Raw genomic sequence first — 14,413 nt, forward strand, 5'->3', positions numbered from 1 at the left:
ATTCACAACTTCTGGCTGAGGAGCGGCATGTCTACTAGTCTGAGCTCTAGTCTGATGAGCCCCAACTTGACCACCACCTCGGGTAGTACCTCGTCCAGCATCACGTCTAGCAGATAAGGGTGTGCGTGACCTATCCATCTACGAAAGAAACAATCCAAAGTCAAACTCAAGTTATCTCAATGCACGATCAAGGAAGGAAAAAAGGGAAAACATCCTAAATGCTTAGTAGCCTCAAGATCATAAGTATGGGCGCCTACATACCCATGAACAAGACTCTACTAAGCACGGTGAATCAGTAGGTTTATGAAGTTGATTTTGTAATCTTATGCATTGGAAAGTTCAGTGGCCTGCCAAATATCCCTCACTTTCCTATGAACAAAGGGCCGAAGGTGTTCGATGGCAAGATTATACACTCCATGGATTATGCTAAAATGCGAAGTACTCGTGCAACTGAGTTGGTCAAAGATAAGTGCGTCACTGTTATTGGATTCCAAAAATCAGCAATAGATCTTGCAGCAGAAGTTGCCAGACTTAATGTTATACTACTTAGTAATTAACTGGATACACTAAACAGATATCTCCCAATTTTTCTTGCCTAGAACCAGTCTAAATTTTTGCCATGAGGTCTGCTGCCTACTAATGAATAATTTGCTAGAGATGTTTGAATTTTCAACTATTGATTACATGGCGCGTTAAGCGAATGCTTGCTATGCCATTCAGGTCAGAGTCTACTAGTTTGCAGTAGACTTCTTTGGACTAATAAAATAGCTTTATAATTTTGTTGATTTCAGGAGTGAAACATCCATGTACATTGTTACTCAGGAGGGTACATTGGACAGTACCAGAGGGCTTTCACTACTAGAAATTCGGTACAAATCGACCAAAAAAACCAACCAACTTTAGTAGGTAATGGCCAATAACCGTCTTAAATGCGACCATTTACGTGTGGACGGTATTTTAGAGGTTGAAAAGGAATACCGACCAAAGTTAGTCGAAAATTACCGACCAACCTTGGTCGGTATGCTCTACACGACCAAGTAATAGGTGGCAACCCTGCTCGTCTACCTCTCTGAACTGAATTCCACCATGACTCTGCAAATCCTGAAAATAGAAAAGTAGTAAACTCCACTCCTCGAGTCTCCTTCAGCCCCAATGTAAATAGTATCTTTTCACAACGCTGAATGAACTTCTGGGGCTCAATAGAAGCCTGTGTAGCATCAAACTCTGGTGGCTTAAGATCCATGAAATTCTTAAGATCCTTAGACTGCCCCGTGTTTGCAACTGGTTGAACGACTTGTTTAGGGGCTATCTGACGAGCTGCAACATTCAGCTGAATATGTGCTTGCGCCTGCGAAGTAGTCTGAGGAGCTGGAAGTCCACCCTGAGTAGGCACTAACGCCTCTAACACATTCAACAACCTCACCACTGCATCTGCAGGTAAGGTATCATTAGGCATATCAACTGGGACTGGTGGTGGAGCATCATGAACCACTTGTTCTTGCACTCGATCTGGCATAGTAGCTTGGGGTTGACCCGTATTCACAACTTCTGGCTGAGGAGCGGCATGTCTACTAGTCTGAGCTCTAGTCTGATGAGCCCCAACTTGACCACCACCTCGGGTAGTACCTCGTCCAGCATCACGTCTAGCAGATAAGGGTGTGCGTGACCTATCCATCTACGAAAGAAACAATCCAAAGTCAAACTCAAGTTATCTCAACGCACGATCAAGGAAGGAAAAAAGGGAAACATCCTAAATGCTTAGTAGCCTCAAGATCATAAGTATGGGCGCCTACATACCCATGAACAAGACTCTACTAAGCACGGTGAATCAGTAGGTTTATGAAGTTGATTTTGTAATCTTATGCATTGGAAAGTTCAGTGGCCTGCCAAATATCCCTCACTTTCCTATGAACAAAGGGCCGGAGGTGTTCGATGGCAAGATTATACACTCCATGGATTATGCTAAAATGCGAAGTACTCGTGCAATTGAGTTGGTCAAAGATAAGTGCGTCACTGTTATTGGATTCCAAAAATCAGCAATAGATCTTGCAGCAGAAGTTGCCAGACTTAATGTTATACTACTTAGTAATTAACTGGATACACTAAACAGATATCTCCCAATTTTTCTTGCCTAGAACCAGTCTAAATTTTTACCATGAGGTCTGCTGCCTACTAATGAATAATTTGCTAGAGATGTTTGAATTTTCAACTATTGATTACATGGTGCGTTACGCGAATGCTAGCTATGCCATTCAGGTCAGAGTCTACTTGTTTGCAGTAGACTTCTTTGGACAAATAAAATAGCTTTATAATTTTGTTGATTTCAGGAGTGAAACATCCATGTACATTGTTACTCAGGAGGGTACATTGGACAGTACCAGAGGGCTTTCACTACTAGAAATTCGGTACAAATCGACCAAAAAAACCAACCAACTTTGGTCGTTAATGGCCAATAACCGTCTTAAATGCGACCATTTACGTGTGGGCGGTATTTTAGAGGTTGAAAAGGAATACCGACCAAAGTTAGTTGAAAATTACCGACCAACCTTGGTCGGTATGCTCTACACGACCAAGTAATAGGTGGCAACCCTGCTCGTCTACCTCTCTGAACTGAATTCCACCATGACTCTGCAGATCCTGAAAATAGAAAAGTAGTAAACTCCACTCCTCGAGTCTCCTTCAGCCCCAATGTAAATAGTATCTTTTCACAACGCTGAATAAACTTCTGGGGCTTAATAGAAGCCTGTGTAGCATCAAACTCTGGTGGCTTAAGATCCATGAAATTCTTAAGATCCTTAGACTGCCCCGTGTTTGCAACTGGTTGAACGACTTGTTTAGGGGCTATCTGAGGAGCTGCAACATTCAGCTGAATATGTGCTTGCGCCTGCGAAGTAGTCTGAGGAGCTGGAAGTCCACCCTGAGTAGGCACTAACGCCTCTAACACATTCAACAACCTCACCACTGCATCTACAGGTAAGGTAACATAAGGCACATCAACTGGGACTGGTGGTGGAGCATCATGAACCACTTGTTCTTGCACTCGATCTGGCATAGTAGCTTGGGGTTGACCCATATTCACAACTTCTGGCTGAGGAGCGGCATGTCTACTAGTCTGAGCTCTAGTCTGATGAGCCCCAACTTGACCACCACCTCGGGTAGTACCTCGTCCAGCATCACGTCTAGCAGATAAGGGTGTGCGTGACCTATCCATCTACGAAAGAAACAATCCAAAGTCAAACTCAAGTTATCTCAACGCACGATCAAGGAAGGAAAAAAGGGAAAACATCCTAAATGCTTAGTAGCCTCAAGATCATAAGTATGGGCGCCTACATACCCATGGTCAAGACTCTACTAAGCACGGTGAATCAGTAGGTTTATGAAGTTGATTTTGTAATCTTATGCATTGGAAAGTTCAGTGGCCTGCCAAATATCCCTCACTTTCCTATGAACAAAGGGCCGGAGGTGTTCGATGGCAAGATTATACACTCCATGGATTATGCTAAAATGCGAAGTACTCGTGCAACTGAGTTGGTCAAAGATAAGTGCGTCACTGTTATTGGATTCCAAAAATCAGCAATAGATCTTGCAGCAGAAGTTGCCAGACTTAATGTTATACTACTTAGTAATTAACTGGATACACTAAACAGATATCTCCCAATTTTTCTTGCCTAGAACCAGTCTAAATTTTTGCCATGAGGTCTGCTGCCTACTAATGAATAATTTGCTAGAGATGTTTGAATTTTCAAATATTGATTACATGGCGCGTTACGCGAATGCTAGCTATGCCATTCAGGTCAGAGTCTACTAGTTTGCAGTAGACTTCTTTGGACTAATAAAATAGCTTTATAATTTTGTTGATTTCAGGAGTGAAACATCCATGTACATTGTTACTCAGGAGGGTACATTGGGCAGTACCAGAGGGCTTTCACTACTAGAAATTCGGTACAAATCGACCAAAAAAACCAACCAACTTTGGTCGGTAATGGCCAATAACCGTCTTAAATGCGACCATTTACGTGTGGACGGTATTTTAGAGGTTGAAAAGGAATACCGACCAAAGTTAGTCGAAAATTACCAACCAACCTTGGTCGGTATGCTCTACACGACCAAGTAATAGGTGGCAACCCTGCTCGTCTACCTCTCTGAACTGAATTCCACCATGACTCTGCAGATCCTAAAAATAGAAAAGTAGTAAACTCCACTCCTCGAGTCTCCTTCAGCCCCAATGTAAATAGTATCTTTTCATAACGCTGAATGAACTTCTGGGGCTCAATAGAAGCCTGTGTAGCATCAAACTCTGGTGGCTTAAGATCCATGTAATTCTTAAGATCCTTAGACTGCCCCGTGTTTGCAACTGGTTGAACGACTTGTTTAGGGGCTATCTGAGGAGCTGCAACATTCAGCTGAATATGTGCTTGCGCCTGCGAAGTAGTCTGAGGAGCTGGAAGTCCACCCTGAGTAGGCACTAACGCCTCTAACACATTCAACAACCTCACCACTACATCTGCAGGTAAGGTAACATTAGGCACATCAACTGGGACTGGTGGAGGAGCATCATGAACCACTTGTTCTTGCACTCGATCTGGCATAGTAGCTTGGGGTTGACCCGTATTCACAACTTCTGGCTGAGGAGCGGCATGTCTACTAGTCTGAGCTCTAGTCTGATGAGCCCCAACTTGACCACCACCTCGGGTAGTACCTCGTCCAGCATCACGTCTAGCAGATAAGGGTGTGCGTGACCTATCCATCTACGAAAGAAACAATCCAAAGTCAAACTCAAGTTATCTCAACGCACGATCAAGGAAGGAAAAAAAGGAAAACATCCTAAATGCTTAGTAGCCTCAAGATCATAAGTATGGGCGCCTACATACCCATGAACAAAACTCTACTAAGCACGGTGAATCAGTAGGTTTATGAAGTTGATTTTGTAATCTTATGCATTGGAAAGTTCAGTGGCCTGCCAAATATCCCTCACTTTCCTATGAACAAAGGGCCGGAGGTGTTCGATGGCAAGATTATACACTCCATGGATTATGCTAAAATGCGAAGTACTCGTGCAACTGAGTTGGTCAAAGATAAGTGCGTCACTGTTATTGGATTCCAAAAATCAGCAATAGATCTTGCAGCAGAAGTTGCCAGACTTAATGTTATACTACTTAGTAATTAACTGGATACACTAAACAGATATCTCCCAATTTTTCTTGCCTAGAACCAGTCTAAATTTTTGCCATGAGGTCTGCTGCCTACTAATGAATAATTTGCTAGAGATGTTTGAATTTTCAACTATTGATTACATGGCGCGTTACGCGAATGCTTGCTATGCTATTCAGGTCAGAGTCTACTAGTTTGCAGTAGACTTCTTTGGACTAATAAAATAGCTTTATAATTTTGTTGATTTCAGGAGTGAAACATCCATGTACATTGTTACTCAGGAGGGTACATTGGACAGTACCAGAGGGCTTTCACTACTAGAAATTCGGTACAAATCGACCAAAAAAACCAACCAACTTTGGTCGGTAATGGCCAATAACCGTCTTAAATGCGACCATTTACGTGTGGACGGTATTTTAGAGGTTGAAAAGGAATACCGACCAAAGTTAGTCGAAAATTACCGACCAACCTTGGTCGGTATGCTCTACACGACCATCTGACACTTTAATAGGATTACCGACCAAAATTGGTCGGAATATTATTTTATTAATTTAACTTAACCAACCAAGATCGGTCAGTGTATTAAATTTATTAATTTTTTGTACCGACCAAAGTTGGTCGGTATTGAAAAATATTTTTTTTAAATTATTAAAATTTAAAAAAACCGACCAACTTTGGTCAATAAACTGGATTGGGTAGGTAGAAAACCACCCAAAGTTGGTCGGTGATGTTGAATTCTGGGAATTCATTGTACATTAACCGACCAACATTGGTCGGTAAACTGCAATTTAATTTTATTTTTATTAGTAACCGACCAAGGTTGGTCGGTTTTCTGGGTTTAATTTTGGCAGAAAATGCCTGTTTTGGTAGCTACACCACATGCCAAATCAAAAGAGCATACCAATACCCCCCAATTCAACTCTAACCACCACCAAATCACCACAAATCCAACCAAAAACCCAAAACTACGACAATAACAACCAAACATCCAATTAATACTTTAAAACTAACAAATTAAAGTTCAATTGAACATAACAATCTAAAACCAAGTGAAAACTAATTACAACAAGTTCAAAATTGTTCAATCTAATTCAAAACTGATTTTATTAGTCTAGTTCAAAGTATTTAAAAGTATTGGTCAAGGGGTGTTTTGTACAATATCATCATCACCATCTGATGAACTTTAATCTACAAGGCGGTATAGAGAACGGTCTTGTGGAGTACGCGAAGAACGATCACGGGGAGGACGGGAGGAACGATCACGAGGAGGACGGGAGGAACGATCGCGTAGAGGTCGAGCCTCTGACGATGACTATAACAACCTGACTTGTTGTTTTAAGAATTAATGCCCCGTTCAGTGACTTAAGGTCTTGAGAACTTTCGCAATATGTATTATGACCAGCAGATATGATCGAGTTTAATTTACTGAAGATTCGGAATTTAAGGAAAAGAACAATCCTTATTTAGAAGCTTAAATGGAAATAGTTGATCGGAGAGTTGACTTTTGAGTAAACGACTCCGGAATAGAATTTTGATGATGTCAATAACTCCGTATGGTGATTATAGACTTAGGAGCGTATACGGAAAATTATTTGGAGGTCTGTAAAGGAATTTGGCCTGAAATGGCGAAAGATGAATTTTTGAAAAGTTTGACCGAGGGGTTGACTTTTTGATATCGGGGTCGAAATCAGATTCTAAAAATTTGAATACCTCCGTTATGTCAATTATGACTTATGTGCAAAATTTGAAGTCATTCCGGATTGATTTGATGTGTTTCGGCACAAGATATAGAATTTAAAAGTTCAAAGTTCATAAATTTTGATTTGAGGCGTGATTCGTCGTTTGATATTGTTTGATGTGATTTGAGGATTCAACTAAGTTCGTATGATGTTTTAGGACTTGTTGGTGTATTTGGTTGAGGTCCCGGGGGACTCGGGTGTATTCCGGATTGGTAACAGACTAGAATCGGGCTTGGTGTTATAGCTGAAGCATCAGATTTTGCTAGTGCTTTCCTTCTAGGCGTTCGCGTAGGTCCTCTCGCGTTCGCGTAGAGGAAGTTTGAGTGATGCTTGAATTTGGCCTTTGCGTTCGCGATGTAGGTTCCGCGTTCGCGAAGGTGTATAAAGATGGGCATCGCGTTCGCGTATTGGAGCTCGCATTTGCGAAGAGGAAGAAGAGGCAGCTGAGACCCATCGCATTTGGTCTTCGCGTTTGCAATTGTGTTACGCGTTCATGAAGTTAAGGGCCAGATAAGCATCGCGTTCGCGAAGAAGACTTGGGGCAGCAGACGGATTTGTGCTACGCGAACGCGAGAGGGGGGTTTTGCATTCGCGAAGAAGAAAAATGCCTGGGCAGAATTAAAAGTCCTAAAACGGGGGTTTGAGTTCATAACACAAAAATTAAATTGGGAGCTCGGTAGAAGGCGATTTTTGGAGAGATTCTTGCAGGGGTGTTTGGAGTAAGTGATTCTTATCCAGTTTTGATTAATTTTCATGATTATTCCTTTGAATCCATCATTTAATTCAGATTCTAATATAGGAAAATCAAGATTTTTGTTAAATCTTCCAAAAACGAAAATTTAAGTTTTGGAGGTCGAGTTGTTAATGGAATTCGATAAAATTGGTATGTTTGAACTCGTATCGGAATGGGTGTTCGGATTTTATGAAAAATATATCGGGTTCCGAGGGGCGGGCCCCGCGTTGACTTATGTCGGGTTCTGGTGTGATAAGGGTGGCTAAAACACGGGATGCTATTTCGTGAAAAAAATGATTTTTTAAAAATATTTAACGTGAAGGCTCCCGCGGTGATATAAGAAAATGAAAGATTGTGAATTTATTAATGATTTGGGACTACGAGGCGGTACCTCGGGAGTGCCCTTTTGTTGATATTTCTCTATGGCTGTACTTGCGTTTGGTAATTTTATTTTTCCGTAATTTCTAAATTCTTGTGTTCTCCGTGATGTATTATTTCACTTAATATTAAGTGTTTTATATTTCTTGATGTATTGTGTTGACCTTGACTTTTTCGTACGAGACTTTGAGGATTTGTATTTTTGGGTTGTACTTGTTTTGATGATTGAGTTATTTTAAGTGTAAGAAATTTTTTAGTATATTTTAATTTAATAAATTTTATATCCAAATCAGTAGTTTATCTGATGCTTTATTTTAATGAAAATGTCATTTTCTTCACTCAAACGATTTCTAAAATAAACTTATCTTTTTGTTGATTTCTTAATTGATTTAAAGATTTTTACCTTACTTTATTGAAAATGAATTGATCATGCAGATCTTATATACAATGATGATAATAATATTGGCACGTGAACTATCCATGCAATTGTGATATGAAAAGTGGGCATGAGGTGCCGGAAAAATATGATGATTTATTTATGGGCACGAAGTGCCGTGGAAATATGAAAATAGGCTGAGACCCGTATTTATGAAAAATATGAAAATGGGCTGAGACCCGTATTTTTATGATTATGAAATGAGGTGTCACATGGTAACTTTTTAATTGAAAGAATTATATTCAAAATATTTATTTGGAAGGATTTTTATTCAAAAAGAATTATATGAAAGAATTATATTTGAAGAGATTTAGTGAAAGAATTTTATATTCGAAAGATATTTATTTGAGAAAATTATATTTGAAAAAGAGTTTTATTCGTAAGAATTATATGTGAAAGATATTTAATTAAAGAACTTGATTTAAATGGGTGTAATTATATTTATCAATTGTTGAGCAATATTAATGGTGATTTTATTGTCTTACTGTGCATATCACTGGTTGTTTTATATTGCCCTTATTGTTATTTGTTTCCTATTATTTTGTATATCATATTGCACAGGTTATTAGACTAGTGAGTGTCTTGACTGTACCTTGTCTCTACTCCATTGAGGCTAGTCTTTATACTTACTGGGTACCGACCGTGGTGTACTCATACTACACTTCTGCACATTTTTGTGCAGAGCCAGGTATTGGAGATATCGGACTTCGGCAGAGTTTAAGCGGGATCATAAGAATTCAAGGTAGAGTTGCTCGGTCGTCGCAGTACCTTGGAGTCTTTTATTTCATTGTACTGTTAGTTTTTAATCGAACATTATTGTATATTCAGTCCTCGTGATCATCCCATGTATTCAGTTAGAGTTCGTGACTCAGTACTACCAGTCTTGGGAAGTTGTTATATTCATATTTGTTCCGCTGTTATTTTTGATTACTTATTTAATTTAAAAAAAAGAGGCTTGAAATGTAATTATAATCGGCTTACCTAGTCTTAGAGACTAGGTGCCATCACGACGTCTATGGTGGGATTTTGGGTCTTGACAAGTTGGTATCATAGTTCTAGGTTCATAGGTTCTACGAGTCACGAACGAGTCTAGTAGAGTCTTGCGGATCGGTACGGAGACGTCTGTACTTATCTTCGAGAGGCTACAGAACTGTTAGGAAATTTCCACTTCTTTCATTCCTGTCGTGCGGATTTGTTGATTGTAGAATTTGAGCCTTTGTATCTCTATTCTCTCACAGATGGTGAGAACACGTGCTACCGGGTTAGCTGAGCAGTCATCCACACATACTGCTAGGGCTGCAAGAGGCCAGGGCCGAGGTAGAGGTCGAGGAAGGGCACATGCCGCGACTAGAGCACCTGTCAGAACAACAGTTGAGGAGCCGCCAGTAGCTCCAGTTGGGGGATAGGTACTAGAAGCACCTGTTGTTACTCCCGGACTTTAGGAGACTTTAGCACTGTTCCTGAATATGTTTGGTACATTAACCCAGGCGGGATTGACCTCTGTTGCACCAAATATTTTGCAAATTGGGGGAGTAGCTCCGACTCCTACCACAATTCCAGAGCAGCAGGTTCACGTTGATCAGGTTTCAGGTGCAATACCGGTACAACATGTTATTCCGGTTCGGCCTGAGGTCAGGCCAGAGGCATCAGAAGAAGAACAAAAGAGACTTGAAAGGTTTAAGAGGTATAGTCCACCTACTTTCAGTGGCACAGCTACAGAGGATGCCTAAGGATTTCTAGAAAATTGTTACCGTATTCTCCGCACCATGGGTATTGTGGAAGTGAGCGGAGTTGCCTTTACTACATTTCAACTGTCAGGCGTAGCGTATCAGTGGTGGCAAATCTATGAAGAAGGTAGACCAGCCGATGCAACACCACTAACTTGGGCTCAATTTTCGGAAATATTCTTGAAAGAGTTTGTTCCCCAAACTCTCCGAGATGCGTGGCGCGCAGAGTTTGAACAATTGCATCAGGGCACTATGACAGTGTCAAAATATGCTATCAGGTTTAGTGAGTTAGCCCGTCATGCACCTATCTTGGTTCGTACAGTCAGAAAACGGGTCTGTAGATTCATTGAGTGCCTCGATTATGATATTAAAATATGCATGGCTTGAGAATTGCAAACTGATACTCCATTTCAACAAGTAGTGGAGATTGCGAGAAAGATTGAGGGTGTTTTAGACGAGGAGAGGGAGTCTAAGGAGGCCAAAAGATCTTGAAGATCTGGAGGGTTCAGTGGATTTTACTCTTCAGCTAGGACCCATTATAGCGGAGGCTCGAGCAGTCGGCCAGCTCAGTCCGCATATCAGATTACTCAGAGTGCTCCAGTAAGTTCTTAACACGCACCACCGACACGAGATTTTTACAGTGGTTATTCCAATTATCCGGCACAGACTCAGTACAAGCAGTCACGACCTCAGAGGGGTTGTTATGAGTGTGGTGATACTAGGCACATCATGACAGATTGTCCCAAACTTGGGAGAGGGTGAATTTCATCAGAGCACTCAAGCTACAAGCTTTATTCTAGTTAATACTCCACGTGCACAGTCAATTAGAGGTGGAGGACAGGCGGGTAGTAGGCGCCTAAGAGGTGGAGGCCCGACCCGTTGATATAATCACTATGATTTGGCTGAGACCAATACACATGGTGTCATTACAGGTACGATCCTGATTTTGTTATAAAAGAATATTTTCCCTTAGTTCGATTCGGATCTGAATATTGAGGTGAATCCTCCTATTATGCTCCACTTATGGGTGAGCTTCGTAATTCTTGTGACCCACTTATATGCTTATCCCTGTTGGGAGATTTGAAGATGTGAGCCCGTGTCTGTCATTTTATTTTTGTACACCATTGAGGGCTATAAGTCCAAAAAATAATTTTTATTATTCATTACAGTGGGTTTAATGTGTTTCGGAATAATTGATTCTAATTTTTATGAATGATAGGCCCTACCGATATGAGGGTTCATTATGTGTTGTGAAAACTATTTATGAAATATATTGAAAAGAAGAAAGAAAGGAAATTGAAATTTTAGTTGGCACTATGTGCAAAATACTTGTGATTCGGAGTTGAGGACGAGATCCTCGCATTTTTTTATATATGATGTGAAATATTTAAACCGGGCTACAAGCCACGATGGAAGTTATATAAGGACGAGGTCCTTGTGGTGAAATATTTATGAGTTTAAAATTCTCCCTTTGTGAAATTTAATTGTACAATAGTATTAATAGGGAGTCATGCCTGTTAGGCTTATTTGATAGTTCTTGTATATTTTCTGTGCATATTCAGCCATTTTCGTGCTGTAAACATTGAGTTTTAACCTATGAGATGAGTGCCCATGTGGCGTTAAAGGTGACTCATTGATCCGAGTAAGTAATCATGAGGTCTTCGTGCCTCACATTCTGTTGTCAGTGTTATGAAATTCGAAATGAGGTGGTGGTTAATATGAGATTAATTGATGATGCTGGAATAAATTATGAAAAGCTTTTAAGACCAAAGATGTGGTGATGAGCATACATATGATGTGCTTCATGTCCTGATATCATTGTGATAATACAGTGCTTGTAATGATGAGATTAGTGTTATTGATATATAGATTGTGGTGTTTTGTTGGATTGTGGATATGTTGTTAGGAGTTGTTTTGGTGTACTGTTGTAATTACCCAACCGGTCATTTTAACTTTTAGAACCCCGTTCCCTAAAATAAAACTTCCTGTAGGTGTTTGTAATGATTTATGACTTGCGGGGATCGTTGGTTCGGGATTTGAAAGTGTTTGGGGGTGAAACCGGAACATTTGGTTCCTTAAGTTGTCCTTAAAGTGCTAAGTTTGACTTCGGTCAACATTTTTAGAAAACGACCTCGGAATAGAATTTTGATGATTCCAACAGCTCCGTATGGTGATTATGGACTTAGGAGCATGATCGGAATTTTATTTGGAAGTCCATAGTGAAATTAGGCTTGAAATGGCTAAAATAGGAATTTAAAGTTTGAAAGTTTGATCGGGGAGTTGACTTTTTGATACCAGAGTCGGAATCCAGTTCCGAAAATTTTCATAGCTCCATTATGTAATTTATGACTTGTGTGTAAAATTTGAGGTCAATCGGAGTTGATTTGATAGGTTCCGACATCGAATGTAGAAGTTGAAAATTTTAAGTTTCATTAAGCTTGAATTGGAGCATGATTCATGATTTTAGCATTGTTTGATGTGATTTGAGGTTTCAAATAAGTTTGTATGATGTTTTAGGACTTGTTGGTGTTTTGGGTTGAGGTCCCGAGGGCCTCGGGTGAGTTTCGGATGGTTAACGAATCAAAAGTAGGACTTAGCTACTGCAAAAGCTGCTGCAATTTTTCTGCTGGAAATGCTGTCAAAATCGGGCTGCCTGTCAAAATCGAGCTGCCTGACAAAAATCGAACCCCTGACAAAATCGAGGTCCCTGACAAAATCGAGCTCCCGAGATCGAGTTCCCGAGATCAAGCTCCCGAGATCGAGCTCCCAAGAATGAGCTCCCGAGATCGAGCTCCCAAGATCGAGCTCCCAAGATCGAACTGGACAGATCGAGCTCCCAAGATCGAACTGGACAGATCGAGCTCCCAAGATCGAACTGGGCAGATCTGTAAGTTATAAAAACAGAGGCATTCAACCCATTTGCCATTTTTGACAAACTTGAGCTTGAATAGAGGCGACTTTTGACAGATTTTCAAGGAAAGACATTTGGGGTAAGTGATTCTAACTCGGATTTGATCAATATATACGAATATATCATTGTTTTCACAATTTAATTAGTGTTTTGAGATTGAAATTTGGAAAAGTTTAGAAATCTCATAGAAACGAAATTTTGAGATTTCAGTATCGATTCAGAGTCGGATTTGAGTGAAACTGGTATGGTTGGACTCGTAATTGAATGGGTTGTCGGATTTCATAACTTTCGCCGGATTTCGAGATGTGGGCCCGGCGGGCAAATTTTTAATTAATTTCGGATCTTTTCTTTAAAATGTAGTATTTTCTTATAGAATTGATTCCTATAATATTTTGTGATTGTATCGAATTATTTTGGCTAGATTCGAGCCAGACGGAGTTGGATAATCGTGGAAAAGTCCTTATAGTGGATTAAATTGGAGCAAGACGAGGTAAGTTTCTTGTCTAATCTTGTGAGGGAAAAATTACCTCATAGGTGATTAAGATTAAATAATTATTGCTAATTGTAGGGGCTACGTACGCACGAGGTGACGAGAGTCCATGCGTAGCTACTATTAATGCTAAAGTCCGGGTAGTTTAGGACTCAAAGCATGTATTACTTGTGTAAATTGTATTCTTTGATTAATTAATATTAATTAACATATATGAATATATTGTGAATTGTTTGATAAAGATACTAAAGGATGGAAATTTCATAGGCTTGATTTTCTATTTAAATCAATTAATTATCAAAAGAAATTGTTCTCCTTCCAAATTTATCTTATAATAAACATACTGTCCTTCCGGAGGCACATAAGAAAATGTCCTCCTTTCTTGTGGAGCGGGCCGAACGCCTCGGCAGGATAGATGCATCTATGGATCGCGCCGCACGTCCTTCGGCAGTGTACACGACACTCTGGATCGGGCCGTACGTTCTCGGCAGAAATCGTGCTTAATAATAATAATTACACGATACTTTAATAATTTATTTCAGTTTGAGAAGCTAATTAATAAATTGGAAAATCCTTGGAATTTAATGAATTATTATTCTTGCTTGTTTATGGAATTAATTGTTACTCCTATAAATGAGATTTAAATTGATAAATTGGAATTTTTTTGAATTGAAGGAATTTAATTAATATATTGAGAATTGTTACATTTGAAGGAATTTGAATATCTCTGCTGATTAAACAAATTATTGTAAATTCTGTAAATCATGCTGATTTAAATATTCTAGTTATATTTCAGTTATTATTATTGACCCATAGTGAGTGTCAAAATCGGTCATCTCATCTCTACC

The sequence above is a fragment of the Nicotiana tomentosiformis genome, chromosome 8, assembly GCF_000390325.3.
Source record: "Nicotiana tomentosiformis chromosome 8, ASM39032v3, whole genome shotgun sequence".
Classification (NCBI taxonomy): domain Eukaryota; kingdom Viridiplantae; phylum Streptophyta; class Magnoliopsida; order Solanales; family Solanaceae; genus Nicotiana; species Nicotiana tomentosiformis.